The sequence below is a fragment of the Dasypus novemcinctus genome, chromosome 11 (genome assembly GCF_030445035.2).
Source record: "Dasypus novemcinctus isolate mDasNov1 chromosome 11, mDasNov1.1.hap2, whole genome shotgun sequence".
Lineage (NCBI taxonomy): Eukaryota > Metazoa > Chordata > Mammalia > Cingulata > Dasypodidae > Dasypus > Dasypus novemcinctus.
Window position 1 is genome coordinate 93,197,356 of NC_080683.1, and position 23,977 is coordinate 93,221,332.

Here is a 23,977-nt window from a genome sequence, read left to right on the forward strand (position 1 = left end):
AAGGGAGAGAGAAAGAGAGAGAAACATGACCTCCCTCTCAGGTCACAGGCTTACAACTTCTTGTCAGCCACCCATGTCTAAGGAAAGGGAAGGAAAAAAACAATCACTGGGCTCCTCTCAGGTGACCAGCTGCGCTCTTCCTTTCTGACAGCCTGTGCCCACCAGTCAATCATCCCAAAATAGCCTCTCTGCAAGTACTTAGATGAAAAAAGGGAGAAAGAAGGGGGGGGGGGTATAGAGGAGGGGAGAAAAAACAGCCTCTGCCTCAGGCCTCTGGCCTCTGGCTAGGTTCCCTCTCCCTGGCCTGATTGTCCTGTGGCTTCCTTCTCCCCCAGTGCCTGGCTGGGCTCTCCCTCTCCAACCACCCTCTCCAGTTACCCTCATTGCCCCATGGCTTCCCCTATGTCTGGCAAGCCTACCTACCTTCTGGCAGCTTCTGGAAGAGGAGTGCAGCTGGTATAAGATGATATAAAAGAATATCATCTACCAGTCTGTGCTAGGGGCTTACAGAGGTCAGATGATCAATGGAGTGTTAACTCAGGTCCATCTCACTTTGGGTCCAGTGGGCCCCCGACCCATTCTGTGGTTATTTTCCCAGTTCCAGAATGCAAAATTGTCATAGACATCCTCAGTAACTGGCAGAATCCCCACATTGGTTCCCTGACTTGTGGACTGTGGGTTATTATGGTAGGAATTGCCAGGTGGAAGTCACTAGAAATGCCCCTACCTAGCAAAATAGTAAGTCAAAAACAATACCAGATTCCTGGAGGGATTGCAGAGGATGGTACGACCATCAAAGACTTGATGGATGCAAACATGGTAATTCCCATCACATCCCCATTCCCCTCTCCTATTTGGCCTGTGCAGAAAACAGACAGAACCTGGAGGAAAACAGTGAATTATTGTAAACTTAACCAAACGATTATTCCAATTACAGCTGCTGGTCTAGATGTGGTATCACTGCTTGAGCAAATTAACACATCCCTTGGTACCTGGTATACAGCTACTGATATGGCAGATTCTTTTACTCTCAATTGCTGTTAGTAAGGAACACCGGAAACAGTTTTCTTTTAGCTAGCAATACCAGCAATAGACTTTCAGTGTCCTAACTCAGGGGTATGTCAACTCTCCAGCTCTATGTCATAATATTGTCTGTGGGACACTGATCATCCCTTCCTCTCACAAGGCATCACACTGGACCATTATATAGATGATATAATTCTGATTGGACTGGTGAGCAAGAAATAGTAACTACTATAGACTTATTGGTAAGGCATTTGATTCAGAAAGAATGGGAGATAAGCCCAACAAAAATACAGGGAACTTGCATCTCATTGAAATTTCTAGATGTCCAATGGTATGGGGCATGTCAAGATATCTCTTCTAAAGTGAAGGTTAAGCTGTTTCATCTGGTCCTTCCTACTACCAAAAAAAAGGCACAGCATCTAGTTGGCTTCTTTGGATTTTGAAGATAACATATCCCTCATTTGGGTGTGCTACTCCAGCTCATTTACTGTGTGACAAGAAAAGTTGCTAGTTTTGAGTGGAGACCAGGACAAGAGGAGACTCTGCAATAGGTCAGGCAGCTGTGCAAGGTTCTCTGCCACTTGGGCCATATGATCCAGCAGATCATTTGGTGCTGGAAGTGTCAGTGCAAACAGAGATGGTATCTAAAGCCTTGGCAGGCCCTGATAGGAGACTACAATGCAGACCATTAGAATTTTTGAGCAAAGACTTGCCATTCTCTTCAGATAGCTGACTTTCCCTGACTATCAAGGGGAAGTAGGATTGCAACTACACCATGCCCTACAACTAGGTTATCTCTTAGTACTACTGGGCCCTGTGATTTAAGTCAATGGAAAACTGCAACAACGCAGTCCAGGCAGGACTACCAATGATCCAGTAACTTCAGGCCCGAAGGTTTGGGTCACCCCACCAGACAAAAAACCACGGCCAGCTGAGGTACTTGCCGAAGGTAAAGGGAACATGGAATGGGTAGTGGAAGAAGGTAGTGATAAATATGGGAGGAACAGATTTAACTCAAATGGTTGAGTGCCTGCTTCCCATGTATGAGGTCCTGGGTTCAATCCCAGGTACCTACTTAAAAAGAAAACTATATCCAAGTGACCAGTTAGAGAAATGAGGACTCTAATGATTATGAATATTTCTTCCTTGTTTTGTTATGAGTTTATATATATATATATATATACACACATACATATATATATGTTTATATATGTATAGGAAGAAAATATCTTTGATTTCTTTCCTATCTTATTTCCCTTATCATATGACTTAAGTTATATTAGTTTCATGTTGTAATATTTAAGTTATAGGATATAAAGTTTAAGAGTTAAGATTACTGAAGGACTTATACCCTTTTCTGGAGAGATTTTGTGCATTTCTGGTTGTACCCAGGATAGTTAAATGTTGGATGAAAAATATGTCTGTTATTGTTTTATTAGAGATTAAGTATTGTTTTATTAGAGATTAAGGTGATATTTATGCCTGCTATGTTAACAAGGGATGCTGTGTTAACAAGGTGATGGTTAGGTTCATATCCCAACTTGGCCAGGTAATGGTGCCCATTTGTTTGGTCAAGCAAGCACTCTCCTAATTGTTACTGTGAAAACATTTTGTGGACTTAAATCATTAAGTTGATGCATCTATGTCTGATTACATTTACAATCAACTGAGGAGACTGCCTTCAGCAGTGAGAGATGTCTCATCCAATCAGTTGAAGGCCTTAGAAGAAGTAATGATTTCAGCAAAAGAGGAAATTCTATCTCTATATCAGCCAGATACCTTTTTGTGGAGAATTCATCAAAAACCTTCATCAGAGTTCCCAGCTTGCAGCCTATATTTGAACTCGTGCAGCCCCATAGTCACATGAGATATTTTATAAAATCTCAAACTATTTCTGACTATCTCCTGTCAAGTTCTTTTTCCCTGGAGAACAAGGACTAATACACCATAAAAAAACACTCACACAATGTAATATAGATACAAAAGAATCTTATAAAAATTAGCAGATTAATTTAGAATATATAAAAGTGGCTCTCCCCTAAGAAAAATGCAAGATTGGCTTAACATTTGAATATCAGTATAATTCATTACATTAACAAATTAAAGAAGAAAAGTCATGATTATTCCAATGGATACAGTAAAACTCAGTAAATAAAACTCAGCATCCATTCATAATTTTTTTTGAAAAGATTTATTTATTTATTTCTCTCCCCTCCCCCGCCACCCCAGTTGTCTGTTCTCTGTGTCTGTTTGCTGCATCTTGTTTCTTTGTCCGCTTCTGTTGTTGTCAGTGGCACGGGAATCTGTGTTTCTTTTTGTTGCATCATCTTGTTGTGTAAGCTCTCCGTGTGGGTGGTGCCATTCTTGGGCAGGCTGAACTTTCTTTCACACTGGGCAGCTCTCCTTACGGGGCGCACTCCTTGCGCGTGGGGCTCCCCTAACTGGGGACACCCCTGTGAGGTACAGCACTCCTTGCACGCATCAGCACTGTGCATGGGCCAGCTCCACATGGGTCAAGGAGGCCTGGGGTTTGAACCGTGGACCTCCCATGTGGTAGACGGATGCCCTAACCACTGGGGCAAGTCCGTTTCCCTGTTCACAATTTTTTAAATCTTAGCACTTGAAGAATAGAAGTGGACTTCTGTAATCCCATGAAGGGTAACTCCAAATAACCTATAACAAACTTTCATTCTTCTTAGTCAAACACTGAAGGCATTCTATATGAGACTGGCAATAAGATAAGGAAGCTTGCTGTCATCACTTTTATTCATTATAGAAAAATCAATTGGATATTCAGATCCCACCACAGGCAATTAGAAAGCTAAGTTAGAAAAAAATACCATTTGCAATAGCATCACAAAATATCAAGTACATTTAAATAACTCTTAGCAAAGGCTGTTGCAATTCTTCTGAACAGAAAATATAAAACATTATTAAGAGAAAGTAAAAGAAATCCTGAATAAATGGAAAACTATATCATATTCATGGCTTGGAAGACAATATTTTAAAGATGTCAAATCTCTTCAAATTAATTATCTAAACTCAGTGCACTTCCAGTCAAAATTTTAACAGGTTACTTTATGGAATTAAAGCAGACTCTAAAATTTATTTGGAAAAGCAAAGCGCCACAAAAAACCAAGACTCTCTTGAAGAACAAGGTAAAAGGGATTGTTCTACAAGATATTAGTACTTACTTATAGTCACAGTAATTAAGACAGTATGGTTTTTGTACAAAAGCAGACAAGTAGATAAGTGGACCAGAACAGAAATTCCAGAAATTCCAGACCCATGCACATGTAGATGTTTGTTTGATGACAAAGGAGGTACAACAGTAGAGAAAGGACTGTCTTTTCAATAAATTGTGCCAGGACAGTTGGCTGTCCACATGGGAAAACCATAAAACTTGATCCCTACCCCATATCATACATAAAAATCAATCGCACATGGATCATAGACCTAAATGCAGAAAGCAAGTCAATTAAATTTTCAGAGGAGAAAATGGGAGAATATTTTCATGACCCTAAGACAGAAAGATACTTTATAAGTAGGAAACAAAAATTAAAAAATTTTTCCTCATAATTACCAGGTCTGAAATATGTATTTGAATGTGGTTAAAAGGGAAACTCTGTGTTATATATATGTTACTAGAATAAATTTTTAAAAATCCATAGCACCTTATAACACAGTGAATTCTAAGGTGAATCATGGGCTGTAGTTAATAGTACAGTTATAAATATGCTCTTTTATCAATTGCAACAAGTATATCACATTAATACAAGGTGTTAATATTAGGGTGGTATATGAGAACTCTTTTGTTATGCATGATATTTCTATAAACCTACAACTTCTGAAATACAAAAAAAAGAAAACTTAAAAATCTCTGTTCATCATAAAAACACCATTAAGAAATGAAAAAATACTGTGCTAGCCAAGCACTTTCTTGGCCGTAGCCTGTGAACCTCAAATCTGTCTGGTCTATGGAATAGAAGATATTTGGAAACCTAAAAAACACAAAAGGGCTTATACCCAAAGTATAAAGAAGGTCTAGGGAAGCGGATGTGGCTCACCTGATAGGCTGTCCGCCTACCATATAGGAGGTCCAGAGTTCTAACCCAGGGCCTCCTGGCCCATGTGGTGAGGTGGCCCGTGTGCAGTGCTGCTGTGAAGGAGTGTCGTGCCACACAGGGACTTCCCCCCCCCCTTTGTAGGGGAGCCCCACGCGCAAGGAGTATGCCCCACAAGGAAAGCCACCCTATGCGAAGAAAGCACAGCCCACCCAAGAGTGGCACTGCACACACAGAGAGCTGATGCAGCAAGATGACGCGATAAAGAGACACAGATTCCTGGTGCCGCTGAGAATGCAAGAAGACACAGAAGAACACACAGCGAAAGGACACAAGAGAGCAGACAACAGGTAGGGGCCTGGGGCAGGGGAAAGAAATAAATAAAAATAAATCTTAAAAAAAAAAAAAAGGTCTTAAAGTCAGTAACAAGGAGACAGCAACCCAGTAGGAAAATGAGCATAAGATTTGACAGGCAGCTTACAAACAAGGAAATCTACGTGGCCAAAAAATGTAAAAATGTGCTTAAGCTTATTAATAATCATTAATAATCTGGAAAATGCTAATTAAAATGTCAGTGCAAAACCAATAGAGACAATCAGAGTGGTTGAACTTTGTCTGGTGATGTGAATGGTTGGTGAGACTGTGGAGCAGGGGGAATTCCCAAAACTGCTGCTAGGAACATAAATTAGTTGAGCTAGTTTTGAAAATTATTGAGTATTATTAAGAGAGTTGAGGATGACCATTCTCTATGATTCAGCCATTTCCATGCTTCAGTACATACCATACAGAATGTTCTTAGTGGCATTCACAATAGCCCCAAATTAGAAACACCCAGAATAGTGCAAAATGATAAACTGTGTATCATACGATGGATTTCTGTTCACCAATGAAAATAAACAAATTATAGCTATACCAACAGTATGAGTGAATCTTAAAAACACAATGTTGAGAGTGAAAAGGCCTGACACAAAAAGTACATTCTCTGTGATTCCATCTATACAATAAATTTTAAGCAGGATAAACTAGAATATAGTATTTATGGGTACATAATTAGGTGGTAAGACCAAAGAAGCAATGATATGAGTATCATAAATATCAGGACAGTAGTTATCTTTGGGGAGTGGTATCAGAAGACTACAAGGACCCTGGAAAAGTTGTTTTTAAAGACCCATGTATAACCTCTCACTTAAGGATACAAGGTCTAATATCATAGCTAATTCACTGTTTTTTTTGTTTTGTTTTGTTTATTTAAAATTAATAAAGCATTTCCACCATTATAATATGGAGTCAAATTTTGTCATTGGAATGGATAAATATAGCATTAACTTTGACTCATGCCTTAGAACTTTGCAATATTTAAAACATACCTTATAAATCCTAGAAGTTCAGTGCATATTCTCAATTTATAACAGTCTTTACCTATCAGTTTACTCATATTTACAAATGGTTTTTCCAAGGATTCAGTGAATCAGGTTGAAATGGGATGTTTAGGAATACCTTTTCTACTTGAATTTTGCTTGTTTTTTAGTGTATTGCTCTTCAGAAATTTTTTTTAGGTTTAAATTATCATAAAACTTTTACCTCCACTGATGAAGTAGAACTTGTTTCTCTTTTAGACCATAAGAATTAGCTAATTGATTGTGTATGTGTAGATTTTTCTCCACCTGTAAGTGCCAGAGTCTAATTTGTGACCTGAATATAGTTGCAGTTTTACTGTATGTACTCATTTTTCTCCTAGCTTTGACATTTTCCTCTGATTTTCTCTGGTTGTAATAGTCCTTATTTTATTATTAAGCATTTTGAGCAAGTTAATCCAGACCCTTTTTGCATTAAGGAAAAAGAACACATGAGCAAGTTAAGTCAGATCCTTTTTTGCATCAAGCAAAAGAACACATGAATGAATATACAAGCAATTGAATGAATAAATATTGGATGACATTGTGTTGTGCTTATGAGACTCTTGGTTCTTTATAGCTCTTATGGATGAAATAAAGTTCAAAAGTTTAAACCAGTTATGCAGACTGTTTTTCTCTTCTTTAAAAAGGCTCTTGCTTGTCAAGGGAAAGTAAATATTTATAGTTGGTTATGGATAATGTTGTGAGGGTGAAGAAAATGTTTTAATAGAACTGTATCCTAAATAGGAGATACACAGATACAAAAATCCATTCATAGGGAGAAGGTAGGGAAAATGAAGTAATGGTAGACAGCAATTACTTAGTCAAGTGCTAAGAAATTGCTTATTAGCATTATCCCTTCAAAGGAAGTACATAATTTGTTTATTCTATACTTTGTTATAGGTATGCATTTGCTTTTCAAAAGATTTTTAAACGGATTTCAATGGAGAAAGGAAATATATGTTGTTCTTTTAATAGCTTGCTGGTAGTGGCACAGTAATTGTAAACAGTATAATATAATGGAAATTGCATGGGCCATGTTTGAATATGGGCAAATTATTTCATCCCTCTGAATCAACCTCAGTTTTTCTATCTTTTTGGTTTTTGTTTGTGTGTTTTTTCAGCTATAACCAAAGGTCTAGCAATATTTATCACCCAGTTATAGTGATTGTTAAATGAAACAGGGGATAGGAGGTGCCTGGCATTAAGTAACTAGTCAGTGTATGTTCATTTTCTTCTCTTTTCATTGCTCCATTTTTAAACAATGGAAAGCCAGCTTACCTGAGCCAAAACAGTAAGATTTTTTTATTATCTACCTATTTTTTCTGTATTATATGAAATACTGTCCTTGAGAAGTGAAGTTATTCCCACATAATAGAGGAAAGCAATTCTGACAGTTTTTATTTTGAAAGAGGAAATAAATTGTTTTGTTAGCATACTTAGAAATAGAGGGGAAATAGGAATAGTTATTTGGATGAGGGAGAAGAAGTGAGGGACACAGTAGGTGGAATAAAGAGCTAGTGGTATTGGTATCTTAATGAAACAAAACAAACAAACCCCCCATCACATTAGTTGCTTTTTTTACACATCTAAAATTAAGTTAGAGGTGTACAAATGACAGTGGTGTGGGGCTAAATACCAAGTGCAGAAAGCCTCTACTTTTATTAGGTCTCGACTAAAATCAAACAGGAAAGACTTTAGACCTGTGAAGCTGCCAAAAATTTAGTGGTCTCTTGGATTTTTGACAGCTGAACCGCCAGAATCATGTGGATTGCAAAAGGGCTGGAAAGAATTGTTCTGCTGAGGAGCCTGCAACAGGTCTGCTAGATTTCAGTAATTCAAGAAGGTGCCAGAGATTTTTCCTATCATTTCTTTGGGATGGGTTCTGTGCTGCTCCATGGTCCTCTTTAGGAGTTACTCCTTTTTATAAAGACCAATACAAGAAAATCCTAGAATTCCAGGCCTTGTAAGGACTTGAGAAAGGATCTAACTTCCGTTCTTTATTTTCAGTGAGAAAACCCAGGTTCAGAGGCCTTTAAGTAACTTCCACAGAGGTGCATAGTTGAGTTGGTGTTAGAACTACGGCCAGGACCCTGTCTCTCAACTCCTGCTCTAAATGGTAATAGCAGGAGAAAGCATTCTTTAAAAACTTAATACTATGTTTCTTCCAATTTAACATTATTTGGCCCTGAAAGTCAATATCTTAAGAAAGAAAGAAAATAAACAAGAAACCCTACCCTTCATTCTGTAGTTTAGCAAGAATTTGTAACTCTGACCCAAACTCCAGGACAAGTTTGCTTCAAGATGCAAAACAAGAAAGAGCATCTGAGGTCTTTAAAAAATGTTAACCATAAGCAAACTGAAACCCTGCTCTATTTACTGTGTTTACTGCTCCCATTTCTCTGTGAAAGAGGAAGGTGAGAGGCGATTCAAGTGAAAGGAGGAGGAGGAATAAAGGTTTTATGTGGAATTTCCATGTCGTAGGTTCTTCATAAATATTTACTGATAGTTTAATAGCTTATTGATAAGATGAAATGGGCTTCAACAATCACTGTTGAAGATTTCTAAGTAGTTGATAGATTATAGCTAAGAATAACCTCATTTTGACTATTCCAGGTATCTTGATACCACCAAGTATCGGAATGAAGTGCAGTAGGAAAATAGTTTGTCTAAACTACCTATAAAGAAAATCTTCCTATTACTAAGCACAATCTAGATATTATCTAAACATTTTTGTGTGATAATGTGGGTTATATAAGTTTCTAGAATCAACATCTAAAATTTGAGATGTTTCTCCTAATAGCTAATTCCTAAAAATGTGTGTATTTACAGACAATGTTTATATATTTGTATTCCCTGAACTCTAAGGTTGCCAGGTTCTCATTGCTCAACGTTCATTACTGTCTTCACCAGTGTAAGGGGCCAGGAAACATTATCAGACCTAAATCCAAATCAGTTTTGCTGCCTGGGAGCCACTTTGATTGACTTTTTGGAGGGACAAAGCAAAATTAGGTAGAAATTATTAACAAACACGAGGATGGGGTTTGGGCTTATGAAACTCTTCACTCAGATGAAAACTGATAACCATTAAAATCATGGTAAGAGTTTTTCATTTAGACTTTTGATCAAGCTAATTAGGTAGTTAGAGAGTTGGCAATGTGTGATGTTTAAGATGTGAGTTCAGACTTGACTATGAGACTTTGGCAAGTTAATTAACCTCCATACATCACCATTTGCTCATCTTTAAAATTGGAATACATTGTGTTTTTGTGATATAGTGCCTATCTAACATGTGGTATGAGCTCTCAATAAATACCAGCTAATATTTCTACTGATGAAAAATCATGAGTCCTCTTTTTTGTATAATAAAATATTCATATGAAATGCTATTTCTGCTTTAGAGAACTATACTTGCTGCTCCTCCATTGTGTTAAGAGAAATTTGGTAGTTGTGCCTAACCATATACAAATGAAAGACTTGAACTGGACAATGCTCCTCCATGCTTAAATTGGATTCTATGTTCATGTCAATATCTAAGTTTTTGTTTAAATTTTTTCTCCTAAATATGAAAAAGCAAAAAATAAATAAATCTTAGGGAAAATTAAAGAATATTTATTTTGTGTGTTATAAAAGGTAAACATGAAATTTAAAATTTTGTAATTGAATTTTCAGGTTTTTTGCCTTACAACTGTGTCAAGAGTGTAAAACCTCAATTAACCAGAACTCAACTGGTTCAAACATTTCTATTTTGCTCTCTATTTTGAGAGTATATTTCCTGTTAGAAATTCCCCCTGGCATTCAGCTGAAGCCTGCTTCTTTGTGCTCATCCCACTGCAAAGCATGTCTTTTCTAGGTTCAACTCTTCCTGGTTCTGACCCTGCTTCAGACCCTGCTTCTCCAAAGGAGTGGTCTCCGGTTGCCCTTGAGCTTTCAGGGTCAGTACCTGGAGTTGTTCCTGCTGTCAACGTAGGGTTGGGACCATTACCCGCCCCCCCCCCCTTGAAATGAATGCTCCATTATTAGAGCTGAACGTTATAACCTGGTGCCTTACTGATTAGCAGGCATTACTTAAAGAAACTAGTTCTTATGAATCTTTTGCCTTAGTTGATTATTCAGCTTGTTATTTTAGTAGCTCTTTGTATAATGGCCTTTTAGTTTGTTTTTCCTTTTAATTCTGTCAGCTTTTCAATTGTTTATTTACAAAAATCCCACCCCATAGCATCTAGTAATAAGTAAGGAGTGAAAGTACTATATTGCTTTCTATACAAGTGTTATAATTGATAAGAAAACCTATAAATAAAAAATTATGATATCTTCTAAACAAAAGACAAAAAGAGCCCATGTGTTAGGCAGCTGTGGTAAAAGCAAAGAACACTTGCCTTTGAAAAAGAGAACTTGGTTTTAAATTTGGAACTTGCTTCTTACTTGCTGTGTGACATTAGCTAAAATCTTTTGGTCTCTCTAATCTTTAATTGCCATATCTGTGAGTAGAGAAAATTTTATGGGGTTGAAAACAGAAAATAATATATGCAAGCAGTGTTTTATAAATTGCAAGTATTAATACCAAATAAATGGTGGTCATTAATATACAGGCTATATCTCATCTCTGTTAAAGGATACATAAAGAAAAGTTTATCTTTGTTTAAGCATTTAGAAGCAAAGTTGTAGTTTTCAAAGTTTATTTTCATTTTAACTCTGCTATAATAAACTTTGGGTTTTCAACTTTATGTTTTAGACCCAAACATAAATTTGCAATAGAAATTTGAGGGTTTGGTGAATGATAGCAAAATAAAGGCAATTAGAAACTATAAGAAAAGTGAAAAACTGTACAATGATATACAACTGTACAAAACTGTCTAACCATAATGCAACCAAAATGTGGTGTAATTTTGAGCAATCATGAAAATTTAATAAAAGGAAATTTGCTCTTTGGGATGACTAAGAGTTCATAAAATGGACCTGTAGAAAAATAAATGTGATTCTGGAATATTACTTGTTTCTACAATGAAAAATATTTATAAATAAAAATATAATAAACACAGATTGTTTGCCTTTAATGTTTATAAACAACCTATAGAGAACACATAGAAAGGCTCCTTGATAATTTGAAAAAAAGGCAAAAAGATGGCTATCAGCATTAGGTTGTCAGAGTTGGTGGCAAGGAGAAGGTCGCAAAAACCTATTTTACATTATGGGGAGTTTAAAATTGATGGAACAACAAATAGAGATTGAAGGATATTATTTAAAGCTCCAAAGGTAACCAATAATAGAATAAAACTATAAAAATAGGAGGAAGGGGAAGGATGATAAACAGTAATATGAGGTAAGTAAATTCTCATTTCTTAATGGGAAGTCAGTAGATGTCTAAAGCTTACATACTAAAAACTATAAGCATATTATTTAGAGTTGTAAATATAAATTATAAGAAGAGTTAAAAACAGATATGGTTTAAAGTGGTGGTCTTTGGAGAGCACTTCTGATGGGAGGAATACGTATGGAACCAGAACCTATTGTTTTCTGTTATAAGCCATGCTATACTATTATATTAAATTTTTAAAAAAGATTTTATTACTTTTATTTATTTATTTCTACCCCCTGCTGCCACATTGTTTGAGCTTGCTGTCTGCTCTGTCTGTGTCTGTCCGTTGTGTGCTTTCTGTGTCTACTCATCTTCTTTTTAGGAGGCACCAGGAACTGAATTCAGGACCTCCCATGTGGGAGGGAGGTACCCCATCACTTGAGCCACCTCCGCTTCCTACTTGTTGTGTCTCTCATTGTGTATCCTCGTTGTGTCTCCTCATTTTGTCATCTCATTGAATCATCTTGTTGCATCACCTTGCCGTACCAGCTCACTGTCTTGCTCATCTTCTTTAGGAGGCACTGGGAACTGAACCTGGAACCTCCCATGTGGGAGCCCAGCCACTTGAGCCACATCCACTTCCTTCTTTTGTATTAAATTTTTAACCATTTACATGTATTACTTTGATACAGCAAATTTAAAAATAAACTATTGATAGCAAAAAGCCATGGATGAATACTTACAGCATATGGAACCAACACCATCCCCACCCCCAAATCAGAAGATCGGCTATAATTCTTTAAGCTTAAAGTCATCTGACTTCTCTCCTTACCACTCTTTCCAAACTTTCTATGTCTTATTCATATTCATGGGCAGCATGCAGTGATTTGATTTCCAGCTTAGGATCATCCTATGTATTTTGAGGTATATGTTAGTAAGTGAAACAGTATATTTACTATTTAGGAAAACTAAAATTAGAATAAAATATTAGCTTAGAAAATGGCTTGCCTTAAAACCAGGATTTTATACCAGGGTTTCATTATTAAAATGATGTAGAATGTTTGGATATCAAGAGAAGAGTATTGATTGGAAATTTTGTAGAAGCATTTTTATTTGTTCCCTGTATTTCCCCATTAAATTTACATTAAATTTTTATTTAATTAAAAAATTTTTTCTACTAAAGGACATAGCAGTAGTGAACCTGATTAGCTTAGTCATGGTCAGATTATAACCAAATAATTCCTAAAATCTTTATTTTTAAGGATACTTCAATATTTCCCTTTAGATATGACCACATTTGAAATTATTATTTTGGTGTAATTTCTCTACTCCTGCCCCTCAAATAATATATATAATCAGGAGTTAGAAAGATGGCTATCAAAACAGCTGCCAAATTTCTGTTTGAAGAAAACACATGTTTTAAAATAGTATACATTCTATTATTCAGAAATAAATTCATTGCTAAGTTTCCTAGTGTCAGTAGATCAATTGACAGTAGCAAATAGTACCAATTAAGCAAACTTTATGTGCAGAGAACAGACTCTGACACCATGAACTGGAGTGGGAACTGAAGACCAAAGAGTGCTAACTTTGGGAAAGACTGGAGAGAGCAGTTTTGACCATGATTTGGAAGGGGGATGGTGGAGATAGGGAGATTCCTCACTCTCCAACCAGTATTTGATAATGATCATTTATTTTGGTTAGTTTTTCCTTCAGCCTTCCATCCATCCCCCCAATATTTGTTTAAGTACCTATTGTAATACTCTGTGGTAGGTATTATGGGGAAAATAAAGGACTTAACTTGACATTCTGTCACTCTGATCTCCTGACGTCATGCAGGAGTTAGACTGTATCTCAAAAGGACAGTTTTCCTTTCCTTGCCAATCATATATTCCATAAGCATCTAACTTTCTTAATGGCTTAAACTGCAAATCCCCCCAAAAACCTTTCTGTTTTAGCTGATAGATTATTTGTACTTTCCAAATCACATTTGTTCCTTTCTTAAATAAAACTTTAAATTCTTTACATTTTTCTTATTTTTCCATTGCACTAACACCAAAATACCAATAGAAAGAAGTCCATTTAAAATCTAAACCTATTGTTATTTAAATATTTCCTAAATGGTTTCCCCAACCCATATTGGTAATTAGTTTGATTTAGAAAAAGCATAATTACACTTTTCAATTATATTTTTATTAGCACAAAAATTAATTAGAAAAAGACTCAAAATATTTGCTACATAGAAGCTTGAGGAAGTTAGGAGGAGTAGTTTGTTTTTTTGTGGTTTTTTTTTTTTGCTATAAATAAAACTTTAATTCAAACAAATAGCTGCAGTACAGGGCACAATTCTGATTAGGAAAAAAAAAACAGGAGAGAAAAAAGGGAAAATGGTTTCAGCGCTTTACGCCTCCGTAGGCTTGGCTGCCCTCTCATCCTCCCCCGGCACGAAGGCCCCTGGACTTGGTCTTCTGGACAAGGAGGAGTTTCATTACAACAAACAAAATAGTATTTATCCCTGTGTGACATTATATGAGTGTTTCAACAGTGTGGCTAACTTCTCCGATAGGATATGTTTGCTGCCTCTTAATTCCACAGTGTCAGGAGTGCCAGTTTAGCCTCTCCACATTTCCCTCTTCCACTTGTGCAGCCTTGCAGCGTCTGTTTTCAACAAGCACTTATGTAGTGCTCCCCCGGCACCATTTTTCATGAGATTGACAGGGTAAGGAGGTACCTCCTTCTCCACCCCTCTTCTAGCCTGGAATTGGAGGTTTCCTCAAATGGAGTAGCCATGTTTGCCCCAGAGTCCTGTCTGGAAGCACCTGATCAGCTCTTTTTCCTTTTGTTTCCTGCAGACCTGGTCACCGATGGCTCTTCTCTTCCTTTACTGGTGTGCGTGTGTTTAATGGCACTGCTGCCTCAGAACCAGAAGGTATACAGAGCAAGGTCTCTTGTGCTTCCCGATAGGACAGGACATTCTCTGATTTCCTGCCCAGCCCTCACCTCCTTGCTCCATTTTTAGTCTGCCCCTTGCCTCATCACCCCTGTCTTCTCTGCCCTCTCTAGGAGCCTGAATAGGCATGAGGCTTGGGATATCACCATCTGCTTGGCCTGGTTAGTGATAGAGACGTCAACTTTGTCTGAAATCACACAGCACCCAGTTTGTAGACACCATTGCCCTTACTGGGGTCCATATAAAACTCACAGCTGAACTTTACAATACTCACAAAAAGGCCTTGATTCCCTGCCAGGTCTCTGATTACCCTCTTGTCTGATTTGAAAAGCTTAGCAGAATTGAGGCCTTGGGAAATACTGGATAGAATAACTCCTAACATTCTTGACCTCCACCACAGCCACCCATGTCTTAAGAACAAACCTGTGTAATGGTTAATAATAACAATTTTAGAGACTGTGATGGAGATAAAGGACAATATAATTCAGTGATATCAGTGTCCAGATTTTGAAATTAGACTGCTGGATATTCAAATACCAGCTCAGCCTACTGATTGTTTAGCATTGACCCATTTACATGATTGCTTTTTAATTCCAAATATGAAAATAAATCTGAAAATAGTCCTTATCTCATAGGCTGGTAGTGACAGTTAAATGAGATGATATGGAAAACACTCAGCACATGGCCTGGCACATAGAAATCACTAAGAACAAAAGCACATTTGTTCTTTATCATTCCTACCATTGAGAAGCAATTGTGTATCCAGCATCATGGTATATAGTGTACTTTCCATGCACACTGTCTACTTTATCAGGCACTCCGCAAATAGGATTACACCAAATTATAAGGCAACCACAAGCCCTCTGAAGTTTTTTTATAGTCAGGACAATGCAATCCTTTATGACTACACAGCACCTCACTTTGCTCAGAAAATATCCATCACTGACAAGCATGCTTTTTCTAAAGCTCCCAAGAGAGATCCCAGTAAACAAAAGGATTCTTTCTTCTGTCAGACTGCCAGGTAATCACTTGCTACAGGGATTCAGTCATTCATTTTCTTTCCAAACTGAGGTCACTGAGCAGTGAGCAACAATTTCTGGGTAACAGCCATCTAATTACAGATTTTCATTGGCAGATTTTCTGAGCCACCTTACTTCTATGCACAACTTGTTCCTAAATAGAAGATGGCTAACAGCATGGCCAGTGAATGATGGTTTATGGAGATAAAACTTCCCTTTCCAGAACAATGATGTGTAATTCTGTTCATATCAGGGGAATTATTCATCTGATCATGCCCTGAAAGACTCAAGCATCTTGTTTTAAGGAAAGTACCTTCTCCTTTTTGTCCCATACCCAAGAACGAGGGGAGACTCTTTCAAATGATTAAAAGTCCTGTTTCTTAACAAAATGGGGGGACCTTTCTCTGATAAGCTAATTCATGAGGTAAGAGAATAAGGCAGAGTCTTCTGTAGTTGTCCCTCATAGCCATTACCATAAATATAGTTCAGGAGGAACCAAGATTGTGGAGTAGAGAGCAGCAGGGTGCATTCATCCTCCGGAAATGTCAAGAAGACAGGCAAGGCAGGCTTGCCAGATGCAGAGGAAGTGGCATGGGCAACCATGTTGGAAGTCTTTCGAGGCACAGGGGAAGTGGCATGGGTGACAAGCGAGGGAGGCCTTACCAGGCGCAGGGGAAGAGGCACAGGTGGCCTGTGAGGGAGGCCTTGTTGGGCTCCGTGGAAGAAGCAAGTTCAGCCCATTGAGGGAGACCTTGCTGGGAAATGGGGAGGCACGGGGGAAGGGTGACCCATAGGGAAGCCTTGCCAGGCACCAGATAAGCAATGTGAGTGGCCCGTGAGGGAGGCCTTGCCAGGAATTGGGGAGGCACAGGGGAAGCAGCACGGGTGACCCAGGAGGGAGGCCTTGCCAGGAGAACATGAAGCAGTGGGGGCAGTTGTGAGGGAGGCCTTGCCTGGTACTCAGAGGTAGCCCAGGGGAAATAGTGTCAGTGGCTCATGACAAGACCTTGCCAGGCACAGTGTCCAAGATGTGTCTTAGTTTGCCAAAGGACTGCTGAAGCAAAGTACTAGAAATGGGTTGCATTTTATAAAGGGTATTTATTAAGGATAAAAGCTTATATTTCTGATGCCAGGAAATGTCCAAATCAAGACACCATCATTCTCACCAATGTCAGCTACTGTTGATCCTAGTATCCTATCATGTGGTGAAAATGGTCACCGATCTCTCCTTTCCTCTCCAGAATCTACCATCTCCTGGAGCTCAGCTGTGGGCAACCAGGCATAGGGCTTGTCTCCTTCCAGGCCTCTTCTCTCAGTCACAGTTGCTCTGCTTTTTTCCCAAGTTCAGCTGTGAGCTATTAGACATATAGCTCATCTCTCCCTGGGCCTCAGCCCTTTGAGCCTCTCAGGGCTTCTCTCTTTGAGCTCAGCTGTGGGCAAGCCTGGAATTCTTTCTCTCACATTGCAGGATCAAATATGACAGATTCCTTTTTCTCTATATATCTCTCTGTCTCTGTGTCTCTGTTTATATCAGACCCAGCAAGAGGTGGAGACCCAAGCTGGCTCATGCCTCACTGATGTAGTTCAATCAAAGGGCCCCGCACCCACAAGAATGGATTAGATCAAAAACATAATGTTTTCAAGATTCGTAAAAGAACGTCAAACTGTCACAGGTGCTGAGAGAGAGAGAAAAAAAAAAAAAAAAAACAGCTGCCAGTCAGGAATTCTGTATCCAGCAAAATTGTTCTTCACAAATGAGGGATAAATCAAAATATAGATAAATAGAAATTGAGAGAATTCACCAACAGGAGTCATGCCGTTCAAGAAATATGAAAGGAAGTTCTGCAGGTTGAAGGAAAAGACAGGAGAGGGAGGTTTGGAGGAGCATGTAGAAAGGAAGATTTTTAATAAGGGTAACTAAAAAGTGAAAAAGAGAAACAAAAAATAAAATATGACAAATATAAACCTAAAGAAAAAATGGCTGAATAAGTACTATTTATACAAATAACATTGTTAATGGATTAAACTTCCCAATTAAGAGACACAGATTGGCAGAATAGGTTAAAAAATATGACTCATCTGTATGCTGTCTACAGGAGACTCACCTTAGACCCAAGGACTCAAATAGGTTGCAAGTGAAAGGTTGGAAAATGACTTTCCATGCAAACAGTAACCAAAAAAAGGCTGTGGTTACTATACTAACATCAGTTAAAATAGATTTTAATTGCAAAATTATTGTAAGAGACAAAGAAGGACACTATATATTAATAAAAGGGGCAATCTACCAAAAGAAAGAATAATCATAATTATTTATGCACCTAACCAGGGTGTCCCAAAATACATGAGGCAAACATTGGCAAAACTAAATGCTAGAGAAATAGAGGCCTCAACAATGATAGTGAGAGACTGCAATACAACACCCTCAGCAATAGACAGAATGTCTAGACAGAGAATCAATAAGGAAACAGATTTTAAATAATATCGTAAATGAACAGATCTAATAGACATACAAAGAACATTGCACCCAAAAACAGCTGGAAATACATTCTTCTCGAGTGCCCATGTTGGGTCATTGAATAAGTCTCAAGAAATTTAAAAAGATTGAGGGAGGAAGCGAACTTGGCCCAGTGGTTAGGGCATCCGTCTACCACATGAGAGGTCCACAGTTCAAACCCCAGGCCTCCTTGACCCATGTGGAGCTGGCCCATGCACAGTGCTGATGCACGCAAGGAGTGCCATGCCATGCCATGCCAGGGTGTCCCCTGCATAGGGGAGCCCCACATGCAAGGAGTGTGCCCCATAAGGAGAGCCACCCAGCACGAAAGAAAATGCAGCCTGCCCAAGAATGGCGCCGCACACACGGAGAGCTGACACAACAAGATGACGCAATAAAAAGAAACACAGATTCCCGGTGCCACTGATAAGGATAGCAGTGGTCACAGAAGAACACACAGTGAATGGACACAAAGAGCAGACAACTGGGGGAGGGAGGAGAAGGGGTGAGAAATAAATTTAAAAATTAAAAATAAATAAAAAGATTGAGATTTATACAAAGCACTTTCTTTGATCACAGCTGAATAAAGCTGGAAACCAGTAATGGGCAGAAAAATGGAAAATTCACAAATATATGGAAGTTAAGCAACATACTCTAAAATATTGGATCAAGGAGGAAATTGCAAGACAAATCAGTAAATATCTTGAAGCGTATCAAAACTTACAGGCTCTCGTGCCCACTGCCCAAGATGCCAAAAGAAAACAAGGCCAAGGGGAAAAAGGTGGCCCTGGCCCCTGATTTCATGAAGAAGCAGGAGGCCAAGAAGGTGGTTAATACCCTGTTTGAGAAAAGACCCAAGAACTTTGGCAATGGACAGGATATCCAGCCCGAAAGGGACCTCACCCACTTTGTCAAATGGCCCCGCTACATCTGGCTGCAGCATCAAAGGGCCATCCTCTTCAAGCAGCTGACAGTGGCCCCTGCCATCAGTCAGTTCACCCAAGCCTTGGACTGCGAGACAGCCATGCAGCTGCTCAAGCTGGCACACATGTACAGACCAGAGACAAAGCAGAAGGAGCAGAGGCTGCTGGGCCAAGCTGAGAAGAAAGCTTCTGGCAAAGGGGATATCCCCACCAAGTGGCTGCCTGTGCTTCGAGCCCAGGTGAACACTGTCACCACTCTGTTGGAAAACAAGAAGGCCCAGCTGGTAGTGATTGCACATGACATGGACCCAATTGAGCTAGTTGTCTTCCTGCCTGCCTTGTGTCATAAAATGGCGGTCCCCTACTGCAACATCAAGGGAAAGGCCAGGCTGGGAAGGCTTGTCCACAGAAAGACTTGCACCATAGTTGCCTTCATGCAGGTCAACTTGGAAGATAAAGGAGCACTAGCTAAGCTGGTGGAAGCTATTAAATCCAATTACAACAACAGATACAGTGAGATCTGCCATCACTGCAGAGGCAATGTCCTGGGTCCCAAGTCCATGGCATGCATGGCCAAGCTGGAGAAGGCAAGGCTAAAGAACTTGCCACTAACCTGGGTTAAATGTACACAGCTGGATTTTCTGTACATAAAAATAAAAGTTCTCCTTTTAAAAAAAAAACTTACAGGATGCAGCAAAGGCAGTGCTGAGAGGGAAATTTTTGGCCCTAATTGCCTACATTAAAAAAGAAGAAAGAGCTAAAATCTAAGACCTAACTACACATCGGGAGGAACAAGGAAAAGAACAGCAAACTAATCCCAAAGTAAACAGAAGTTTATGAAAAAACAAAAATTAGGGCAGAAAAAAATGAAATTAAGAATAAGAAACAATAGAGAGAGTTAATAAAACCAAAGGCTGGTTTTTTTGAGAAGATTCCTAAAACTGAACACCCTTAGCTGTACTAATAAAAAAGAGAGAAGATGCAAATAAATCAGAAATGAGGAGGTCATCACCATTGAGCCCACATAATTAGAAAGGATCAGAAGAGGATACTATGAACAACTGTATGCCAAAAAATTAGATAACTTAGATGAATGGATGACTTCCTAAAATCACCTGAACAAGCTACACTGTTGAAGAAATAGAAGACCTCAACAGAGCAATCCTAAGTAATGAGATTGAATCAGTCATCAAAAACCTCCCAACCAAGAAAAAGCCCAGAACCAGATAGCTTCAAAGGTAATTTCTACTAATTTTGAAAGAACTAATGCCATTCCTGCTCAAACTCTTTCAAAAAATAGAAGAGGAGGGAACATTATGAACTCATTATGTGATGCCAACATCACCCTATTACCAAAACCACATAAAGATGCTACAAGAAAAACTTACAGAACAATATCTCTAATGAACTCAGATTCAAAAATTATCAACAAAATACTTGCAGACAGAATCCAATAGCACATCAAACTAATTATTCACCATGATCAAGTGGATTTTATCCCAGGTATGCAAGGATGGTTCAACATAAAGTCAACTAACGTAATACACCACATTAAAAAATCAGAGGAAAAAAATTACATGACCATCTCTATCGATGCAGAAAAGGCACTAGACAAAATTCAGCAGCATTTCTTAATAAAAACCCTTTGAAAAATAGGAATAGAAGGAAACTTCCTCAACATGATAAGGGGCATATATGAAAAACCCACAGCTAAAAACCCACATTAACATAGTCAGTGGTAAAAGCTAAAAGCTTTCCCTCTATGATCCAAAACAAGATAAGGCTGCCTACTGTCACAACTCTTATTCAACATTGTGTTAGAAGTTCTTGGTTCCTCAGGAAGCTAAGTAGGGAATTGCCATATGATCTGGCAGTCCCATTACCAGGTATATACCCAGAAGAATGGAAAGCAGGGACATGAATAGATATATGCACACCAATGTTCCTAGCACCCATATTCACAGTTGCCAAAAGATGGAAGCAACCCAAATGTCTGTCAGCAGATGAATGGATAAACAAAATGTGGAGATATATAAATATAAATATATATATATAAATATATATATATATGATGGAATATCATTCAGCTGTAAGAAGGAATGAAGTACTGATGCATGTGATAACATGGATGAACTCGAGGACCTTATGTTGAGTGAAATAAGTCAGACACTAAAGGAGAAATATTATATGATCTCACTAATGTGAACTAATTACAATAAGAAAACTCACAGAGATAGAATCTAGAAGATAGGTTACCAGGAGATAGAATGTGGGTAGAGAATGGGGAGCTGATGCTTAATCTGTACAGAATTTATAATTTGGTTGTTTGTAATGGTTTGTAAATGGACAGAGGTGACAGTAGCACAATACCATAAGTATACTTAACAGTATTAAAGTATGTGTGTGAATGTGGTGAACAGGGAAGTTTTCAGTTGTATATGTTACCAAAAGGAAAGCAGGATATAAAACATGGGATTATATAATACAGTGAACCCTGTGGTAGATAAGGATTATGGTAAATAATACAAATATAAAATGTTCTTTCAGGATCTGTAACAAGATTATATCAACAAGATGGTATACATATAACAAGATATTAATAACAGGTTGGTACATGGAGGAAAAGCACCTAAATAAATATATGATTATAGTTAACAGTAATATATTAACATTCTTGCATCAATTGTAACAAAGATACCACACCAATGTTAAATGTCAACAATAGGGGATTATTGGAATGGTGCATTTTTTATTCTTAGAAAAATATTATATGTCACAGAATCAACCAAATTTCCATCTCAATTATACTGTTTTACTCTGAGTCTCCTCTGAAAGTACAGGAAGTTCAGCTGCAGTCAAAGCTTCATCTTCAGGGGAAAAAGAAGAACTTTACACAAGAAGCAAGGCAAGTATATAAATTATATTCTACTTGTCAAATAACTTAGTCCTGATAAGACGGTAAAGGTGGGACATGGTCAGTTGATTCAGCAGACAGTGGTTTTTGAACATATTGAACGTTATATAGCTATATACTTCTTTGGGATATAAATGTGTCCTTGTCGCCATATGGTATGTTCTCTGGATAGATAGATGCTTATACAGTAGCTAACAAAATATTAAACACTCCTCCTGGGGAAGTTCTGCTACTTTTTCAAATAAGATAGCCAAAACTCTGGAATACATAAGTCTTACCTAATAAAAGAAAACAGGCTAATAAGCCAAGACCTCATTCTTAAAGCTTGCACTTATAAACCTCAGTTTTGTAAAAATAAAACATAACCTAAGTTTAATGCCTAAAAGTTATCTCCTGAAAACTTCCTTGTTACTCAAGTGTGGCCTCTCTTAAGCCAAACACTGCAAATAAACTCATTACCTTCCCTCCAGTATGGGGCATGACTCTCAGGAATGAGCCTCCATGGCACCAAGAGATTATTACCAAGTGTTTTCAGAGAAAGACCTTGCTCAAAAGGGAGAAATACTAAATAAATTCGTTTTTATGGCTAGGAGGTTTCAAAGTAAGTCAGGAGGTCATTCTAGAAGTTATGCTTATGCAGGTCTTGGCTATACTTCACAAACTGCCACAGTAAACAAAACTGCAGACAAAAGTGCTCCTGAGGACCCTAGGGGTGTCTGGACACTGCAGGCAAGCCATGAGGCCACATGAAATCAACACCTACCTTAGCAGGCTTTATCTGGGAATATAAGAAAAGCTATTTCCCCAATATAACATAGTTACACTCATTTATAAATCCCGTAATTGTGATTCTTCTACTTCTTTTATCTGTATCTATGATTTTCAATTTACTGTTAAGTGTATTTCTCAGAAACTTAAAGCCTTCAGATTGTTCCTATGCTGGTTGAGGCCTGAAACCCAGAAGGTATACTGCCAACTCCCACATTCCAGTTCTTCTGGCCTGGCCTGGACAACTAACAAAATGATGATGATAAACCAGCCCCATCCCAAAACCAAGGACCATCTTCATCTGCTAGCAAAACCATTCCATTTCTCTGCCCCATAATACCTACATCCCTTCTCAGCCTGAAGCAGAGTTGGACATCATACCAAATCACTCAAGATTGAGGAAAGAACAAAAACAAGGGAGGAATGTAACCACTGTCTAAGGCAGATTTATTGGTATTGTAGTTATTATCTTGTATTAACTCAGTAACTTGTAGCATAGGTATAAAAAATAAATTTTTAAATAAAAAAAACAAGAAAGAGTTGAAATGGTATAAAGCTGGGTGAAGTTTTTCTAGTAGACACTCCTTTGGCTATAATGTAGGGTTTCTTAACCTGAGCACTACTGACAGTGATTCTTTTTTTCTTTTTTTTTTTTTAAGTTTTTTTAAAAACATTTTTTTTTTAACTTTTAATTGTACAATATGGAAAACTGAAAAACACAATAAGGAAAGAATACAAAAGTCATCCAGAATCACAAGCAGTTTACAATCTGACATAAACTTCTAGGTCCTGTGTGTATACACACTGAGCATACATTTTTTATGTGATCGAGATCACACAGAATATATCATGCGTTTTCACACATCATGAATATTTACCAATTCAAAGCACCAAAGCCATGAGGTATTGTAATAACCAAGAATACATGACTCCATCTCAGTCATGTATTCCTTCCTTTCTTGGGGACAAACATTTCCTGAGACAAAAATAGCAACAGGGCTTTATAGATATTGGCAGAGTTACAAATACTACACTCCCTTAATGCTCAATTTACAGCTCACATAAAGCAATAGAGTACAATAAGGATAATGCTTCTAAGAGAATTCGTTATCAGATCTATATTGAA

General features: G+C 38.0%; 1 protein-coding gene, 1 long non-coding RNA gene and 1 pseudogene across 5 annotated transcripts in view; 2 read left to right on the top strand and 1 right to left on the bottom strand.

The window, feature by feature from the left end:
- LOC131280434 (uncharacterized) overlaps positions 1-23,977 on the top strand; it is a 172,860-nt gene that overhangs the window by 99,223 nt on the left and 49,660 nt on the right. Inside the window, exon 4 of one of the 4 annotated variants that reach the window (XR_011650116.1) lies at positions 22,010-22,103. The exons of the other annotated variants lie outside the window; for them this stretch is intronic. This is a non-coding gene — a long non-coding RNA (uncharacterized lncRNA). Of the gene's footprint in view, positions 1-22,009; positions 22,104-23,977 lie in introns of those variants that run through there. 4 annotated transcript variants of the gene reach the window in all.
- COL10A1 (collagen type X alpha 1 chain) overlaps positions 1-23,977 on the bottom strand; it is a 161,305-nt gene that overhangs the window by 75,492 nt on the left and 61,836 nt on the right. The window lies entirely within an intron of this gene.
- LOC131280433 (large ribosomal subunit protein eL8 pseudogene) lies at positions 16,601-21,190 on the top strand (annotated as a pseudogene).